This window comes from Micromys minutus (genome assembly GCF_963924665.1).
Source record: "Micromys minutus genome assembly, chromosome: 6".
NCBI lineage: Eukaryota > Metazoa > Chordata > Mammalia > Rodentia > Muridae > Micromys > Micromys minutus.
Window position 1 is genome coordinate 56,558,197 of NC_137975.1, and position 20,048 is coordinate 56,578,244.

Genomic DNA, 20,048 nt, shown 5'->3' on the forward strand with positions numbered 1-20,048 from the left:
TCAGGCAATAGCACAAGACATGGGTGTCTACATGGCATTCTGTTGTAACATGGGCCAAAGACATCAACCTTGTCCCTGGTTGCCGTAGGATCACAGACCCAGATCTGGCTCTTAGCAGGAGCATGGAGCACTGATGTCAACATGGCCTTGAATCATGTAACATGTCCATGATTGGCATGTCAACACCGTGAAACCTTCTAGAGCAGTGGTTTTTCATCCTTTTTAAGGCTGCAATCCTTTAATACAGTTCCTCATGCTGCAGTGATGCTTAACCATAATCATAAATGTTTGAGTTCCCCAATGGTCTTGGGTGATCCCTGTCTACAGGTCATTTGACTCCCAAGGTGGTCATGACACATAGGTTGTGGACCACTATTCTATTCAAGCAAGATGCTGAGACTGAAATATTGTATCAGAATCAACATTCAAAAGACCCCAGGGCAGTACAAATATCCACAAGTCTTTACTGCTCATGCAGGTGACAAATGCCAAGAAGGGCCAATGGGCTTAAGACAGCAGAAATGCCAAATATTTCCTCTAAAGGCTCAATTTGGCAAACCTATGTTTCCAAAAATATTTACATTTCAGTTCATAACAGTAGCAAAATTATAGTTATGAAGTAGCAACAAAAATAATTTTATGGTTAGTGTCACAACATCAGAAATTATATTAAAGTGTCACACAGCATTAGGAAAAATGAGAACCACTGACACTGTCCTAGATAGAAACAAGACAATGGGCCACAGTCACAAACATTCCAAGATCAGGGAGCCTTCAGAAATGTAACAAGAGAGGCTTCTTTTTGACTTCTGAAAAATTAAGAGCTGGCCATTAAGCTAAGACTAATCTGGAACAGAAGGAAAAAGTTTTATTGCAACTTGGCTAAACTAGACAAATTCTGTCAGAATATCTCACAATGCATCTATATACCCTTGATTAAATCTTTATAAGCATTAAAATGCATAAAATTAGTAGCCTATCATCAGTGGAGGCAAGGTATGTGAAAATGGTTAATATTTAACTGGGGAAGAAGTCTTGTATGCTGTGATACAGTTTGTAAGACTTAAATAAATATGAATTAAATATATGCAAATAGAAGGAATGAATTGTGGTAAATAAAATATCTATTTCTGAAACATCAGGAATATAACTCGGGTGTTGCTTTATATGTATGTTTCAACTTTAATTCATCAAACATTTAAACCCTTATGTGATGCTCCTGCATATATTATTGTGCACATGAAAGATACTTATTTTCCAATACCAAAATGTTAAGTCAATGTGTAAGCAGAATAAAGAAATTAAGTGAAAATAACTGGACCTTCTCTGGGCTGAGTGGGGTGGGGGACAAGGGGTTGACCGTAAGAAGTTTCGAGTACAGGCAGAGGAAGGGAGATTGCAGGTGATTGTGAGTTAGGGGCAAGTTCATCTGATAAACTCCAACAGTCAACGTGTGGAGGGGAATTCATGTGGGTGCTATACAGCTGATCAAATTCCCATTCAGAGTTGTAAGATCAATGGAATGGGATGTCAATGAGGCCAAAGGTGAAGACTGGTTAATTAAACAGAAAAAAAAAAAAAAAAAAAAAAAAAAAAAAAAAAAAAAAACATTGGCTTCAGTGTGATTAAAAAAAAAAAAAGAATGAGTTGATAACATAAAATGTGTCAGGTCTTCCTAATAGCTTTGGAACAGGCCTGAGACCTTAGAAAGTTCCTACAGTTAGTTCTTGCTTTGGAGATTGTCAAGACTCCTTATCAAATCCTTTCTGCTCAGCGTAGGCTCATGGGCTGAACTACTTTTCCTGCTATTCTGTAAGTCTCTAGACTACACTTACTCCCTTCTTTCACCTAGGAGACAAGGTTCCACCCAGACATCATATCTATGAGGAAATGTATTGGTTAGGTTAGTGATTGGATGTACTCGGAAAGACTATCCACTCAGGTTAATTGAAACGGAAAGACTCAGTGTGGGTGGCAATGTTACATGGACTGGGGTCCTGGACTGAATAAAAGTGTCCTAAGCACTAGCATCCTCCTACGACCATCTTCCTTTCTGCTCTCTGATCGTGGATACAGTGGGACCAGCTTCTGCTTCCATGACATGTCCCCCGTTTCCCCTTGGAACTGCAATGTAAAATAAACTCTTCCTCTCTTTAGGTTTTTGTTGGACTCTTTTTGTTACAGCAACAGGAAAAATAGCAGATCTAACCACGAATCAGAATTGCATTCCACAGATTTTAGGCCCAATCTTGAGAACCCGTTGACTCCCTGTGTCACTTTTTAGTATATGCAGAAGAGATGGGAAGGTCTCCAGTCGTCCATGACCTAATTAGCCAATGTGCCTACAGTACCTGAGAATCACTCAGCAAGAAAACAGCTCTCACGCCCTCCTTGCCTCAATTCAGTCTTTGATGCAACTTAAATGGAGGGACACTGCACCGCTCATTTAATTACCCTGCCATTTTTACGGAATGCTTTTTGACTTAATTTTATCTCCATGAGTCTAAAGCACCAAGAGACGTCTCATAAACGATGAGTTGCCCCTGACAGTTTCTGGGAAGGAGCCCCCAGGGCTGGGGGATTGTGATTTACAGAGCACTAACAGTGCTCCAGAACAGCCTTGGCACCAGAAGTTTTGAGGGCTTAATTATTGCTTTTAAATTCAGAGCTAGAGTTAGACATTAAGCACCGTTCACCAGAGGAAATGGGGTAAAGAGTACGGGACTGTACAGCTAGCAACAGGCTTTAAGGGAGATTTCAGGATTGTTCTATCTCTGAGGTCCTATAGAGACATCAGTCTAAATCAATCTTTGTGTTTTTACTATGGCCAGTTTGCTGCACTCTTCCTGTGGCCCATATTTTCTATTAAAAACAACAATACTTTGGGGGCTCAGTGAGAGAAAAAGATGTTCTAAGTACAAGGATCTGAATTTGATCCCCAGAAGCCACTTAAAAAGCCAGGTGCAAATGTGTGTGTGTGTGTGTGTGTGTGTGTGTGTGAGTGTGTGTGTGTGTGTGTGTGTGTGTGTGTGTAAGTGTGTATATGTGTGTGATCTCTGTACAGGTGAGTGTTAGGGAGGTAGACATGTGAATTCCTGGAGCTCACTGGCTAGAGGTCAAGACTAATGGCTTCACCGAGAGACTGTGTCAAAAACTAAAATAAGCAAAAGCTGAGGAAAATGTTTAGCCTTGACTTCTGGTATTCATATGCACACACATGTGCACAGGCACCTATGTGTATATGTGCATACACATATAGCACACACATATTTTTAATTCAACTAAAGTATTGCCTCCATAACGTGTTGTGAGATTTACTTTCTCCTAAAAATATACCAGCATTTTAACTTTTATATTCCTTCTGTCTCTGACCAAGAGTATAAAAATAAAAGTATCAGTAGTATCAGAAAAAAAAAAATGTTTGCAAACTCTTACTCCTTCGAACTGCTCCTTGACATCGACCCTCTTGAACTGTTAAGCTGAAAACAGGAGATGTAAACAAAGCTCCAAACAACACTGACATGACCGTTTTAAGAAATACTCATTGAATAGACACCAAGGCACCAGCAAGTCTGGTGTCTCTTGAGGGCCTGGCTCTTGATTCATAGATGGTATCTTCTTGATGTCTTTACTTGATGGCGAGGTAAAATATTTCTTGGAGTTCCTTCATAATCAGAAGCCTTTCTTGATTCCCCTTGTTTGCACTGAGAACTCTTTTTGTTACTGTGATTCTCAAATTTTAAGAATTCAGAAGCATGGGTCCTGAAAGTAGGGTTTAGAAACCAGCCACAATCATGCTTCTGAGTCCTGCACTGAGTTGACCAAAAATCTGGAAATGTCACACTCGATTTTCTGCCACCACTTCCAACACATTGGGTAATCGCCAGCATGTAGATGCCAAGAACTCTATAGAAAGGAGAGACTGAGGCAGGGGTAATTTGTCTTGCTTGCCCTATTCATTGGGAGTCTTTGTTATTTATTCAGCCTCCATCAATATTTGGTGTATCTCCCCTAGGTTAAACAGTATCACCATGTCCTTGACCAAATTGCGCCCACTGTATTTCTCCTTGACTTGACAGTTGGGCAAGAGACCAGTGTTACCTCTCCTGAGGGAGAAGTTACCTGGTTTCTGTAGGAAGCCACAGATTCCCCCTAGTAGTCCAAATCCCTTAAAATGGCCAGCAACAGCTGTGAAGTCCAAGGATCTAGCCAACACTCAGTCTCACAAGGCAAACAGGTGAAGTCCCACAAGGCAGTCAGGTGAAGAGAGACAACCTTCCCTGTTCCAATGCCCTTATATAGGTCTCCAACTGAAGGTGTGTTCCAGATTAAAGGTGTGTTCCACCACACCTAGATCTAGGACTTGCTTTGTCCCAGATGACCTTGAGCTCAGTGATCTCCTTGCCTTAGTTTCCTAAGATTCATAGCCTCTATGCCACAAGATCAGAATCAAAGGTGGGCCTCCCAGTTATGGATTGTAATTCATTCCAGATATAGGCAAGCTGACAACCAGAAATAGTCACTAAAGGTGATGAACTCCAGAGGTCATGGGATCTACCTTTTGATGTCTATAAGTTACAACCAAGCACACAGTAGGTATTCAACAAATATTTGACTGACCGTCAGTCTGTGTGGGACTCTGTAATAAAATGCCACTCACTAGATGGATTATAAACAGTAGGCGTCTATTTCTTACAGCTCAAGGGTAGGACCAACAGGATCAGTGTCTGTTGTATAATTGCTTCCTAGTTCATAGATGGTATGTCTACCTTCCTGCTATGTTTTCACATGGCAGAAGGTAAGAGAAAACACGGGGGACTGTTTATAAGGTGTTAATCCCACTCACACCTTAACACACCAATCAGTCACTCTGTGTCAGTCATCCTTCCTAGGCCCATCACTTTGGGATTCGGTTTTAGTAGATAAGTTAAAAAAGACCACACACATTTAGGCCATTGAAGACAGAAGAATCTCAATCACAGTCTTTTCTTTACTTTTACACTAATTTTGAATGCCAACTTTCTATATGCACAATGTCAATATTCTGGTACTCTGGATAAATACTGGTCCAAAGCCTTATAAGTGACTTAAAGAAGCATATAGTGGGTAAGTGAATGGTGATCTGAAAACTGTTTAGTGTCTCAGAATACAAAGTGAGAAGAAACTTACAATACAGAATAACAACACGTCCTTGTGCCCAGTCATGTTGATATAACAGGAAATTGTTAATAGTGAAATAATAACAGAACTGATAGGCCATTGGCAAAGAAGAACTATCACTGAACAGGGATTTGAATGTGAAAAAGAACAACAGTTAGCAGGGTGGAATGGCACTGCATGACAGGCCCCTTCTGCAGATGGAGAGTACGAGTCATGCCAACCTTCATGGGCTCACTGTCCATTATCTATCTCGCTGAGTTCTCTGGTCCTTGCGGGTGCATGGAGTCAATTGCATGCTCCAAATTTTATGTCTGACTTGGTGGGAGCCAAAATGTTCCTTAAGGTTATGAGCTGGAAGAGTTAATTCCTGAGGGGAAAAGCACAAAACAGAAATGCTTGCTTTCTGAATACCAACTCCCTTCAGCCATCTCTCTCTCTCTCTCTCTCTCTCTCTCTCTCTCTCTCTCTGTGTGTGTGTGTGTGTGTGTGTGTGTCTGGTGTATGAGTATGTCTAGAACTTGGAATCAGTTCATGATACAAAAGTAAATGGAAATAATATAGATGATTTAAGTAAAATCGTTTGTTAGAATCTGAAGGGAGTAGCACTGAGACCTTCCATCCCATAGTAACTTAAAATCTACACATGATCAACTCCCTTATATAAAATGCTATATAGCATTGGTTGAGATGGAGGGTGGCTAAAGTGCTTACATCATAAGTGTGAGGACTCAAGTTTGAGCTCCCAGAATATATATTTAAAAAGCCAGAGGCAATATATTTTTAATATCCCAGTGCCAGAGAGGCAGAGTCAAGAGGATTCTTGGGGTTTGCTGACAAGCCCCAAGTTTGAATCTAGCCAAACCAGGGAGCTCTAGGTTCAGTGATTGACTCAGTATCAATAAGTAATAAGGTTATGAGGAACCAAGAAAGATGTTTGATGTGGATCTCTGGCTTCTACACATGTATGACTATATCCACATACTTATGCATTCATGCAGCACATTTAAATATTAAAGTAATAGAATAAAACCCTGTAGCCATTGCATTGACTTTGGCACATTCTCCTGGGTTCTTTAAATCATCTCTAGATGACATAGGATTCTTCCCCCACCCTTTGCTTTTTAAAGGTTCTCTGTGTAGCCTTGGATGTCTTAAAACTAGCTCTGTAGACCAGGCTGGCTTCAAACTCACAGAAATCCCCTGACTCTGCCTCCTGAGTGCTGGAATTAAAGGCGTATGCCACTACTGCCTAGCCAAAGTATTCATTTTTAATACTGCGTGTGATAGTTTTGATTGTCAACTTGACACAACCTAGAATGATCAGAGAATAGAGCCCTGAGTGAGGAGTGATCTTAGATGGTGTTGGTCTGTGAGCATGTCTATATAGGGTTGATTACTAGTATTAATTAACATAGGGAGAGCTGGCCCACTGTGGGCAGCACCATTTCCTATGTAGGGGATCCTGGGCTATATAATAGAGAAATTGAGCTGAGTAATAGGCATGCTTTCATCTATCCATCTCTCTTTGCTATTGTCTGTGTATGTGACCAACTGCTTCCAGCTCCTGCCACCATGTCTTCCCAGAAGTTGTCATCAGATGTCTTTCCTCAATTGCCCTCAACTTCATTCTCTTTTTAAGGTAGAGGATCTCATTTAATCTTGAGTTCATCCACTTGTCTAGACTGTTTGGATCTCCCTTCCTCCACACCCATTTCTTTCCCAGTGCTGAATATTACAATTGCACACTGTGTCCATCTTTTTCAAAGGTAAATACTCACACTCATGTGGCAGACACTTTTACTCACTGGAGTATCTTCCCATCTTTGACTTTAAGGTTTTAACATTTAAAGTATTTGCTAATGACAAAAAAAAAACAAAAAACAAAAACAAAAAACAAAAACAAAAAAACCCCAGAAGGTGCATTAAATGAGATGCATTCACCACACTATATCCTGTATGATAAGGAAGATAAGGGCAGCTTAGCTGGCTGAACAAGTCTGTACCTGAAGCAAAGGTTTCCACTCTCCATTTTAAATAAAACTCTAAAACACCAGAATCCCTTGTTTCTCATAAGTATGGGACCATTGATGACATGGATAATTCACCATTTACCAAGGTTCTGTGGTATTGGCTGTCAGTTAAACTGTACATTATAAATACACACACTGCATTTTGTGTGTCACCTATGAGTTTAAAATATTTGTAATCACACATTGAAAAGGTACTGAATGAATATAACAGAGCCACAAGAAGCACAAGAATGATTTGTTAGTAGAAAGAGAAGAGAAGTAAGGAGTGTGGTGGGTGCAGTGGACACCACATCTTCTAATGAGACAATGGGTTAAAGGGGACTTGGTTTTTATTACAAATCATGAAACTGGGAGACAGGGAAAAACTGGTTATAGCATCTGATCTTCAGACCTAGAACTCAAACTTCCATGTCTGGCTGGCATTTATTACATGGGCATCAATATCTGGCTGAATGGTTATTTGTAGTGGAGATCCTGAGATGTTACAAATAACTTGCAGATTAAAGGAAAGAATTATCATGAATACCTTTAAAAATATATAATTTTATGGGCAAACAGATATAATTGGCTTGAATATTTTGTGGCAGTCCCTGAGCTCAATTACAGTGCATCTGTTAACTCCAAAGTCCCCTGAGCCACACCTTGTAGTGTCCTCTTTAGCTTCAACAGCTATTCATCAGTTCAAGAGGCTCCACCCTTACATTAACCAAGGTTGAGTGGGTATAGGAGAAGGTATTCTTTTTGCGAAAATACTACTTCTTCAGAACAATTCTTTTTATTTCTTATTAAATTGACCTTTTGGAAATGAGAGTACTGCTTTTCCAAGTTTGGCTAGCTGTTTTCTGCAGAGCTGTCACAAGGAAGCCTTCCATAATGCCATCAGACTGAACAAGGAGAATCCAGAGCAGGCTTTTACTCAGAAGTGTGGAAAAGAAAGTATGAGAGAGGAGAGAGAGAGAGAGAGAGAGAGAGAGAGAGAGAGAGAGAGAGAGAGAGAGAGAGAGAGACAGAGACAGAGACACAGACAGAGAGAGACAGAGATACAGAGAGACAGAGACAGACAGAGACAGAGACAGAGACAGTGACAGACAGAGGACAGAGACAGACAGAGATGCTCCTCTATGGAAAGGCTATTTGACTATATTTTTAAGCGCATAAATAATGATAGCCTTTGGACTCTAAAATGTATTGAGGCAGCTCAGGCCATCTGCCACAAGGAACAGCAGAGATTCAGGGACACAGGCCTGCAGAGACGGCATTCTGAGAAGCCAGGGAGCAGAGAGGTCTGTGCTGAGCGCTCAGAACGTGCGCCCCCCTTCCCCCGATTGGTTCAGGGGAGCAGGAATCCTGACTTAGGGTGTCTGTTTCCACACAGCGGCCCATGCATGCAAAACAGGTGCTCAGGCCATCTACCAAAAGGAACAGCAGAGATCCAGGGACATAGGCCAGGTACAAGGGAAAGAGGAGAACCAATTGCTGACAACAAGATGGCAAGAGGAAAGAGAAAGAATGTACCCCAGGGAAACCAAGACAACCTGGTAACACTAGGACCCATCTCTCCCATCACAGCAAACAGCGGAATGCGAAACACTCCAGAAAAAGAAGACTCAGACCCAAAATCCTACCTCAAGATGATGATAGAGATCCTTAAACAAGAACGGGAGGAAAAGAATAAAAAAAAAAAATGGAAGCTTTAAAAGAGGAAACAAGGAAAACACTCAAAGAAATCAAAGAACTAGAGAAGAACAGAACCAAAGAGAGGGAATTGAAGAAAGAATTTAAAATTGAAATGGAAACAATGAAAAAAGACTAAAAGAGACAACCCTAGAGGTAGAAAACCTAAAAAGAAATCAGGAGTCACAGATGCAAGCATCTCCAACAGACTACAAGAGATGGAAAAGAGAATCTCAGTGGCTGAAGACAACACTGAAAACATAGACAAAACAGTCAGAGAAGATGCAAAAGCCAAAAAGCTCCTAACCCAAAGTATCCAGGAGATCCAGGTCACAATGAGAAGACCAAACCTAAGGATAATAGAAATAGAAGAGGGCAAAGAATATCAACTAAAATGCACAGTAAATATCTTCAACAAAATCGTAAAAGAAAACTTCCCTGCCCTTAAAAATGAGATGACCACCAGCATAAAAGAAGCCTACAGAACTCCAAATAGAGTGGACCAGAAAAGAAATTTCACCCAACACATAATGGTCAAAACAACAAGTGCCCAAAGCAAAGAAAGAATACTAAAAAGCAGTAAGGAAAAAAAGGTCATGAAACATATAAAGGCAGACCAATCAGAATCACACCCGACTTCTCAACAGAGACTATGAAAGCTAGAAGATCCTGAACAGACATCATGCAGAGACTAAGAGAACACGATACCATGGTCGAAGAAGAAATTAAGAAAGAAATTAAGGATTTTCTAGAATTTAATGAAAATGAAAACAAAACATAGCCAAACCTATGGGATGCAATGAAAGCAGCACTGAGAGGAAAATTCATAGCTTTGAGTGCTTCCACAAAGAAACTGGAGAGAGCATACACTAGCATCCTGACAGCACAGTTGAAATCTCTAGAACAATAGGAAGCAGATACACCCAAGAGGAGTAGACAGCAAGAAATAATCAAATTCAAAGCAGAAATTAACCAAATAGAAACAAAAGAACCATTCAAAGAATCAAAAAAAGCCAAGATCTAGTTCTTTGAGAAAATTAACAAGATTGGTAAACCCTTAGCCAGACTAACTAGAGGGTAAAGAGAGAGTATCCAAATTAAGAAAATCAGAAAAAAAAGTGGAGACATAATAACTGAAACTGAGGAAATTCAAGAAATCATCAGATCCTACTATAAAAGCATATACTCAACAAAGCTGGAAAATCAGGAGGAAATGGATGAATTCCTAGACAGATACCAGATACTAAAGTTAAACCAGGACCAGGTAAACCATCTAAGTAATCACATAACACCTAAAGAAATAGAAGCAGTCATCAAAAGCCTCCCAACCACAAAAAGCCCAGGTCCAGATGGTTTCAGTGAAGAATTTTATCAGACATTTATTGACGACCTAATACCAACACTATACAAATTATTCCCCAAAATAGAATCAGATGGAACACTACCTAACTCATTTTTTGAGGCTAAAATAACCCTCAATCCTAAACCACACAAAGACCCTACAAGGAAAGAGAACTTCAGACCAATCTCACTTATGAACATGGAACCAAAAATACTCAACAAATTCTTTGCAAAGCGAATCTAAGAACACATCAAAACGATCATACGCCATTATCAAGTAGGCTTCGTCCCTGGGATGTAGGGATGGTTTAATATAAGGAAATTCATCAATGTAATCTACCATATAAAGAACCTCAAAGTAAAAACCCACATGGTCATCTCACTAGATGCTGAGAAAGCATTTGACAAAATCCAACACCCCTTCATGTTAAAAGTCTTGGAAAGAACAGGAATCCAAGGCCCATACCTAAACATAATAAAAGCAATATACAGCAAACCAACAGACAACTTCAAACTTAACAGTGGGAAACTTGAAGCAATCCCACTAAAACCAGGGTGCCCACTCTCCCCCTACCTATTCAGCATAGTACTGGACGTCCTAGCCAGAGCAATTAGACAGCAAAAGAAAATCAAAGGGATACAAATTGGAAAGGAAGAAGTAAAAACATCACTATTTTCGAATGACATGATATCGTACTTAAGTGACCCCACAAATTCCACCAGATAACTTCTACAGCTGATAAACAAGTTCAGCAAAGTGGCTGGATACAAAATTAACTCAAGGAAACCAGTAGTCTTCCTCTACTCAAAGGACAAACGTGGAGAAAGATATTAGGGAAAAGATACTCTTCACAAGAGTCACAAAAAATATGAAATACCTTGGTGTGACTCTAACTAAGGAAGTGAAGGATCTGTATGACAAGAACTTCAAACCTCTAAAGAAGGAAATTGAGAAAGGTCTCAGAAAACGGAATGATCTCACATGCTCATGGATTGGAAGGATCAATGTAGTAAAAATGGCCATCTTACCAAAACAGATGGTACCAATCAACAGATTCAATGCAATCCCCATCAAAATTCCAACCCAATTCTTCATAGAGTTGTAAAGAGCAATGTGCAGTTTTATCTGGAATTATAGAAGATCTAGAATAGCGAAATACATCCTCAACAACAGTAAATTATCTGCAGGAATCACTATCCCTTACCTCAAGCTATATTACAAGGCAATTGTGCTATAAACTGCATGGTACTGGTACAGAGATAGGCACGTGGATCAGTGGAATAGAATGTTAGATCCAGAAATGAGCCCTCATGTATATGGTCACTTGATTTTTGACAAAGGAGCTGTAACCATTCAATGGAAAGGGACAGTCTCTTTAACAAATGGTGTTGGTCCAACTGGCACTCAGCATGCAGAAGAATGAAAATAGACCCTTTCCTATCTCCTTCTACAAAGCTCAAGTGCAAGTGGATCAAAGATCTCCACATTAAACCAGGTACACTGAAACTATTAGAAGTGAAAGTATGGAAAAACCTTAGAACAGATAGGCACAGGAGAAAATTTCCTGAACAAAACACCAATGGCTCAAGCTCTAAGGTCAAAGATTAACAAATGGGACTTAATGAGATTGCAAAGTTTCTGTAAGGCTAAGGACATCGTGAAGAAAACAAAATGGCAACCAACAGAATGGGAAAAGATCTTTATCAACACCACATCAGATAGAGGCCTAATATCCAAGGTATACAAGGAACTCAAAAAGCTAGACACCAGAAAATCAAATAACCCTATTAAAAAATGGGGTACAGTGCTAAACAAAACGTTTTCAGTTGAGGAACACCGAATGACCGAGAAACATCTGAGGAAGTGCTCGACATCCTTAGCCATTAGGGAAATGCAAATCAAAACAACCCTGAGATTCTACTTCACACCAGTCAGATTGGCTAAGAGGAACACTTCTCCACTGTTGGTGGGGTTGTAAACTGGTACAACCACTCTGGAAATCAATCTGGTGATTCTTTAGAAAATTGGCCATCGTACTACCTGAAGACCCAGTTATTCCACTTCTGGGCATATACCCTAGAGAAGCTCCAACATGCAACAAAGACACATGCACCACAATGTTCATAGCAGCCCTATTTATAATAGCCCGAAGCTGGAAAGAACTTAGATGTCCTTCAGTAGATGAATAGATACAAAAATTGTTGTATATTTACACAATGGAGTACTACTCAGCTATCAAAACCAATGACTTTATGAAATTCTTAAGAAAATGGATGCATCTAGAGACTATCATCCTGAGTGAGATAACCCAGTCACAAAAAAACAGACATAATATGCAATCACTGATAATTGGATACTAACCCCAGAAAGCTCTGAACACCCCAGAAACAACTCACAGACTATATGCAGTTCATGAAAAAAGAAAAAAAAAACCCATTACGCTTAATCCTTACGCACCAAGAAAACTTTGACTAATTCTAGGTTACATTTTGTTTTACATGTACTTTTTGTGCATTGTAACTAGTAAGATCTTAATGCACACTTTCAAACCTTTAAAAAAAACCCAAGCACTGACAAAAATATATTCGTATACTTTTATGCAAAAATGCTTAAAATCTGTACATTTATCTTTGTTTTTTTTTTTTTAAATAAAGTTGTTCCATTAAAAGTGTACTGAGGCTGAAAGGAAAGAGTGTTATTATCTAACACTTGTGTTTAGAATACAGATACAGAGATGGTTAAGTGCTGGTGTGATTGTCACTTTTTCCATTAACTTGGCACAAGCTAGGGTCTTATAAGAAGTGCGAACCTTATCCTAGTACTCACCTTGATCATCTTGACCTGTAGACAAGTGTATTGGTCATTTTCCTAAGCAATGATTGATGCAAGGAGGCTCAGCCCACTGTGGACCGTGACACCCTAGGTAGGTTGCCCTGTGAAATATTAAACAAGGTAGCTGAACATGAGCCTGTGGAGCAAGCCAGTAAATGGCAGATCCTGCCTCAGTTCCTGCCTTTAGATTTCTGTTCTGCTTGGGTTCCTTCCTTGGTGTCTCCCCTTGATGGATGGTACAATAAGAGATGATGGAGACCCTTTCCTCTTTTGGTTGCTCTGGCATGGCTCCTATCACTGGGCTAGAAGGTAAAGTAGGACTGTTATCATTGTAGGTTGGGTCAGAAGCAATGAGAGCTGTGGTAAGGACTCTGCAGTGACAGCGGAATCCAGATGGGGTGAGTATATCATATATATTTGTTCCTTTATAATAGAAAGGAGCTTGTAGGTGATGGCCTGTGTATGCCAAAAGAGCCGCTGTTGGAGCACACCACCCAGCACCGGCACATGTTCCCGATTTATCCACTTTGGTAAATGTGGCATAGCCCGGAAAACTAATAGATTTTGCAAAGAACTCCATTCTATGGGGAGAGCATCCTGAAAATGGTCCCTGGGAGAAAGTGACTCTCTTTTTACATGAGATTAACAGAGGAAAATGGTTTCAGCGAGTCATTAATAGAGATTAGTAAAGATTTGAAAGTACTTCAAACTTGGAGAGAATATACTGACAATCTGAAAATATGAATCAAGTCATAGAGGTTTAAAGAACCTTTGTTAAATCTGTAAAGTGCTGTGTCTCATGGTTAGTAAAATGATACTGTCGGAATTCTGGGAAGAGAGACTATACCAATAATGTACACTTCCGAAAACATTTAGGTATCTGATAAAAGTGACTAAAAATAGAAAGTTTGGGGTACATCCAGAGACTTTCACGATCTGGGTTACTGTGGCCACTAAATCCAGACTGAAAAATGCCTGAATTGAGATTCAGATTTGCAGGTTACTAAATCATAAACTATCTTATTAGATATTTCAAATTAATGACAAGTGTTTAATCACCTGACCCCTTGCAATAGATTAGTGAGAGTTGCCTTTTGTTAGAAGAAAAATTTTCCCCAGCAACAAATTGTCCATTGTTAGGATACTAGGCTCATCACTCAGGCATTTCTCTGTCTCTATTTCGTTATAAATGTGTCCTTTTTGCCCATATATATGTCTATTTACAATGGATAATATACATATATGTGGGTAATATGCTACATGCATGTATATACATTTTACCAATGACTTGCATATGTATAAGTGATTTATACTTTTACTAAATGCAGATTTCTCTTCACTTACATGAGGCTATAATCTGACAAACTCACTTGGCTGAATATATATATATATATATATATACATATATATATATAATATATATATATACATATGTGTGTGTGTGTGTGTGTGTGTGTGTGTATAATATTGCATGTGCCAGAGACTTACACCAACCTAGAGGCAAGAAAATTATCTAACAAATGTTATTTTATTTTATTTTATTTTACTTTACTTTGGAAGTGTCTTATATAGCTCCTACTGGACTCAAACTCTCTATAGTACCATGATTTGGACGTGGCCCCATTAACTCAAATTTCTGCTGCTTTGGGAATCAAACTCGGGGCTCCATGCACACAGGGGAGCACTTTCTACCTACTCATCTCTATCCAATTTCACCGTGACAGAGGAAGCATTTCACTGAGTATACCGAGTAAATTATTGGATACTGGAATTAAGACAAGACAAAACAAAAAAGCAAGCAAACAGAAATTTAACCTGCCTGTGACTGAAAAGTGTCAGGTGATTTATCAACATTGTGAGAAGATCCTGCCACATATTATGAACTCAGGAAATGATACAAATTTAAAGTCCCTTTCTGAGTGAAGTTATGTAGCCTCATTGTAAAGCTGCAAAGAAATTTCTAGTAGCTTGAACCATAGTGAGGTAGATCATATATATATATGATCTATATATATATATATATTATATAGTGTGTATATATAAATATTTAATGTTTATAAAGGCTATAAATGGATACTATGCATGTGCATATATTATGTAGTATATAAATATATATATTTTATTTATACTTATATATATCATATATTTATATAATATATCTATTATATAAATATAAATAGTATATATGTAAATATGCAATGTGTATATATATATAATCTATACACACAAATATTTGGGGAGTACATTCTTTTTTTTGTAGTTTAGGAGCCTCTAATATAGAGGAAGCCCAGAGCTGGGAGACAGAAGTCCTAGTTCAAGTTCTGATACCGAGACACACTGTTCCATACAAACTATATAAGCCAGTGGGGCTAGAGAGTCGAAGGTGTGTGCTGCTTTCTATAAGGATGGACTTCAAATGCTGTCTGCTTGGCATGTACCGATCTACACTCAGAAACTTGTGGCAAACCGTATCTTTTGTGGGTGAGGACAGAGGGGTAAATGGAATGGTGCCATGAGTTTGAATGAGCCGTGCAGTACCACTCCAGAAATTCAGTGGAGAATTCTTTTGAGATATTTTATTAGTTCTGACTATAACTAGAGGTTAATTTCTTATAATAACAGTTCCTTAAGGATTCTCAGGAGTCACCTCCTCGGGTGTTATGGAGAAGTGTGTAACCTGTACACAAAGTGGGCAAAACATTCTTGTCTCAGTAATTTTCAATTTGAATTACCCATAGGATGATTCTTCCTTAATTTTAGTTTCCTCTTCCCACTACCTTTAATCAAAATATCCACATCAGAAACATTCTGGAAGGAAAGAAGATCGAAAGGTCCAGCTTGACAAGGGCTTCTGGGTTCCATATTGTGCCGGGCACTGTGTGTGTCAGGAATCTCTCAAGGAACAGAACTGATATACACACACACACATACACTCACACACACACACACACACACACACACACACACACACACACACATATACACACACATATACATACATACATATATACATACACACACACATACACATACAAATCCACACAAACATACACACACATAAACACACATACACACAGACACACACACATAAACACACATACACACACACACACATACATACACATATACATATATACACACATACATATACACATACACACACACATAAGCATACACACACATACACACATAGAGATACACATACATGCAGATACACACATAGACATACACACACAGAGATACACACATACACAAGGAGACACACATATACACATACACGTACATACAATGGGATGTATTAGACAGGCATACAGGCTATGGTTGAACAATGGTTGTCTCTGGGTGGAAAGGTCAAGGTTCTGGCAGTTTTTCAGTCCACAGGACTGGATAACTCAGCAGCCCCGATCTGGTCCTGGGGTCTTAGAGATGTGTCAAGATTTAGTCTACTCTGGAATCCATAAGAAGTAGGTTCTAATACCTGCTAATAGCCCCAGCAACACAGCTGGACTTGCCAGTGAGTGTGATAAAGCAAAACAAAAGCTTTCTTCTTCCACATTCTCTCACGTGGACTGCCACTTCCACCAAGATGTATCTCGGGTCTTCTCACCTCAAAATATCCAATCAAGAAAACCCTCTCACAGGCATGCCCAGCTGCTTGGGTTTTAGTTGTTGATTTCAGACATTGCCAGGGTGACAATGGAGATCAGCCAGCACAGTTACTGAGAAGAGACCGGTGGTCTGTGTGGTTCTCATTGGTACTCACTGTGTAGTGCTGCAGGATGCATTTGCTCAGAATTAGTGCTTTGGAACTTGCTGGAAGTCTGTTCCAGAAATCTGATGAAATACTGTTGTAGTTATTATGTCTAATAGCTACTTTCCTTCCCGCTATGACAAAATGCCTGGAGAAAGCAACTTAGGTGCAGAAGGGTTTACTTTGGCTCAGGGAGGGTTTGAGGATAAAGCTCACCATGTGAGGTGGGAGGAGATTGGGACTGTTGGTCCCATGGTTCCATAGTCAGGAAGCCATTGTAATAGTGTCTGTGTTACTGTGTTTATGCAGTCTAGGATTCTAGAAATATTGCCACCCACATTCAGGTTGTCTTCCCAGCCGGCCCTCTCAGGAAGCACTCACATACACAAATAGAGGCTTGTTTTCTTGGTGATCTACAAACCCATCAAAATTACCCATCACAATCACTCTATAGAAAACACCCATGAGTATGTGTATAATGTCATATCTTACACAAGGCTGCAGAAGATCAGCAAGACCTGGAGCATGAGTGTTGTCCTAATTCTCCTTATAACGTACGATTTTATTCTTCTATCTACCCAGAGGGGAAAGTCATGTTCCTGTCTGACAATTTAGACACACATCTTGGTGTGACCCCTTTATGTAGATTCTTGCCCTTATTTTGGTTTGATGTCATGGACAATGAGGTGAAACCTACTTTAAACGTGTTCTCGGGTTCTACTTTGGTTAGGAAATCTAACTGACATATGGACAAGGGATTCCAAACACATGTGGTGCTCACTCAAATATTTTTATTATTTCATTGTGTGTGTGTGTGTGTGTGTGTGTGTGTGTGTGTGTGTGTGTGTGTTAGGAAGATAGGGCTTAGGGAGACAAGCAGCAGGCTGGCTTTGAAAGTTTCAGGTGCTCATGAACTTCCTGATGGTGGTGCTTGGACCTGAAGCTAGGAACTCTGAAAGAATAGCAAGTAATCTTAGCCCCTGATCCTCCTTTCTAATGCTGGAACACATTTATAATAATGGGAAGCACAGGGTACTATGCTACTACTTTTATTCACTTGTGTCAGTTCTTCTAGGAATGTTATAATGAGGCTCACTCTGTGATGCTGCTTTCGACTGAGACATAGAGAAATTAAAGCTCTAATTAAGTAATTAGAGGATGAACTTGATGTCCATTTCTAACTCATGGACCTAGCATCCACCATCAATGTGATGCTTCAAGCATTGATGGTACCTATCTCTCTATCTATCTATCTATCATCTATCTATCTATCTATCATCTATCTATCGATCGATCTGTCTATCTATATCTACATTATCTATATCTATAGAGAGAAATATAATCTCTGATTATCTCCATCTTCTTGAACAGAACTTTCTGCCTCTAACTGTTCTGGATTCACGCAGACAAGGGAACAGCAAGCAGAGCTTTTATCTACGGTGTGATCATGTTTCCAGCCATAGATCGGACTCTTACTATTAGTCGGTAGAGGTTTTGTAGATCCTGTGCTCTTTGCTTGAAGCTTAAAGTGTTATGTGCTCACTGCAGTGCACAATGGTGAAGTCTGAAAATCTGAACTCAAACCATCTCTCAATACAAGTGATGAGAAAATCTGTTCTAGTTCTAATTTTCATGGGAGAGAAATACTAAAAAGAAAAATCTATGTGAGGAGGAGCTGCTAGTTTATTTGGAAATTTTAGGCATCTGTGGGTTGGGTAGGGATGCTGCAAGACAAACAGCATTGAGGTCTCAAAATATCTCTATCACTGGCTGACATGAATAAGTAAGGTTATCATGGCGTAGGCAAACACACAGGGTTAATTTGTTTACTGGTACAAATCAGGCACCATTTGTTAACCATGTGCCTGTTTCTTTGTTTATAGCAAGGCTACACTTCGGCAGCAGAAATGGAGTTAGAGTCTCAAGATGGCTCCACATAATGATGACAGTGAGTCAATTGAGATGCTAAGGGTGAGAGACAACGAGAGGCATAAATTCTCTTAAGGGGAACTTTTTGATAGCACTCACAAATCGCATGCCCATGAAAGTGATTTACAAACGCCCACTGAAAGGTGGGATCAAGTGGAATAAGATTTGACACAGCAAATAAATCCAAGCACGTGCTCCACGTAGATGGTGCCATGTTGAGACATATGAACAACAAGGCAATTTGTACCCTAGAACAGTCTTTCTGAACTATTGGGGGAAATGACTCCCTCACTTTATAAACTCACAGATTGTGTGCTTAGGAGGAAAATAAAGGCCACCTTATGTTTTACTTAGATGTAGTAAAGGGTCACAGCAGGGACTTAGACTTAACTTTTAGACACCACAGAATTTTGGACATGAGATTAATTTCACAGGTTTTTGTTTTGTGTTTGCTTGTATTGGACTGTATTCTTGAGAGAACATGAAAATGCTAAAAAGACTAGCAGGGATCTGATTCATTTACAGAAGTTGCATCCTCTCAGGGGAGCTGTTCTTTAACACACTCTGGATCCAACTGTAAAAGAAAGGATTAGTGGTCCACCGGTAACCGAGGAGATTGTCTAATTTCCAGTATTGTTTTAAGAGATATTTTCCTTCCTTGCTCATAAAAGAAGCTATGTGAAGATGTCACGTTTAGCTCAATAGTATTCCAGACAAATATTAGTGAATGGCTTCTCTGCTTTATTCATAGTTGTTCCATGATTTTCGGTGTATGAAGGAAGAGAGGAAAAGTTTTGGCGAAGAAGACAAACTCAAAGTCTTTGCTTACTACTTTGTGCACATTTTATTCCAGCCATCCGCCTTTCAGTGTCCTGACTATACTAAACTCAACCTTTCATTGTCTTCACATGCTCTGTTCTTTGGAGCATCTAACCAGTTTCTCTTGTATAGTTGTCTTAATCAGGGTTTCTATTCCTGCACAAAATATCGTGACCAAGAAGCAAGTTGGGGAGGAAAGGGTTTATTCAGCTTATATTTCCATATTGCTGTTTATCACCAAAGGAAGTCAGGACTGGAACTCAAGCAGGTCAGGAAGCAGGAGCTGATGCAGAGGCCATGGAGGGATGTTGTTTACTGGCTTGCTTCCCCTGGCTTGCTCAGCTTGATTTCTTATAGAACCCAGGATCATCAGCCCAGGAATGACATCACCCAAAATGGGCAGGGTCCTCAACCCTGGTTGAGAAAATGTCTTACAGCTGGATCTCATGGAGACCTTTCCTCAAGGGAGGCTCCTTTCTCTTTGATAAATCCAGCTTGTGTCAAGCTGACA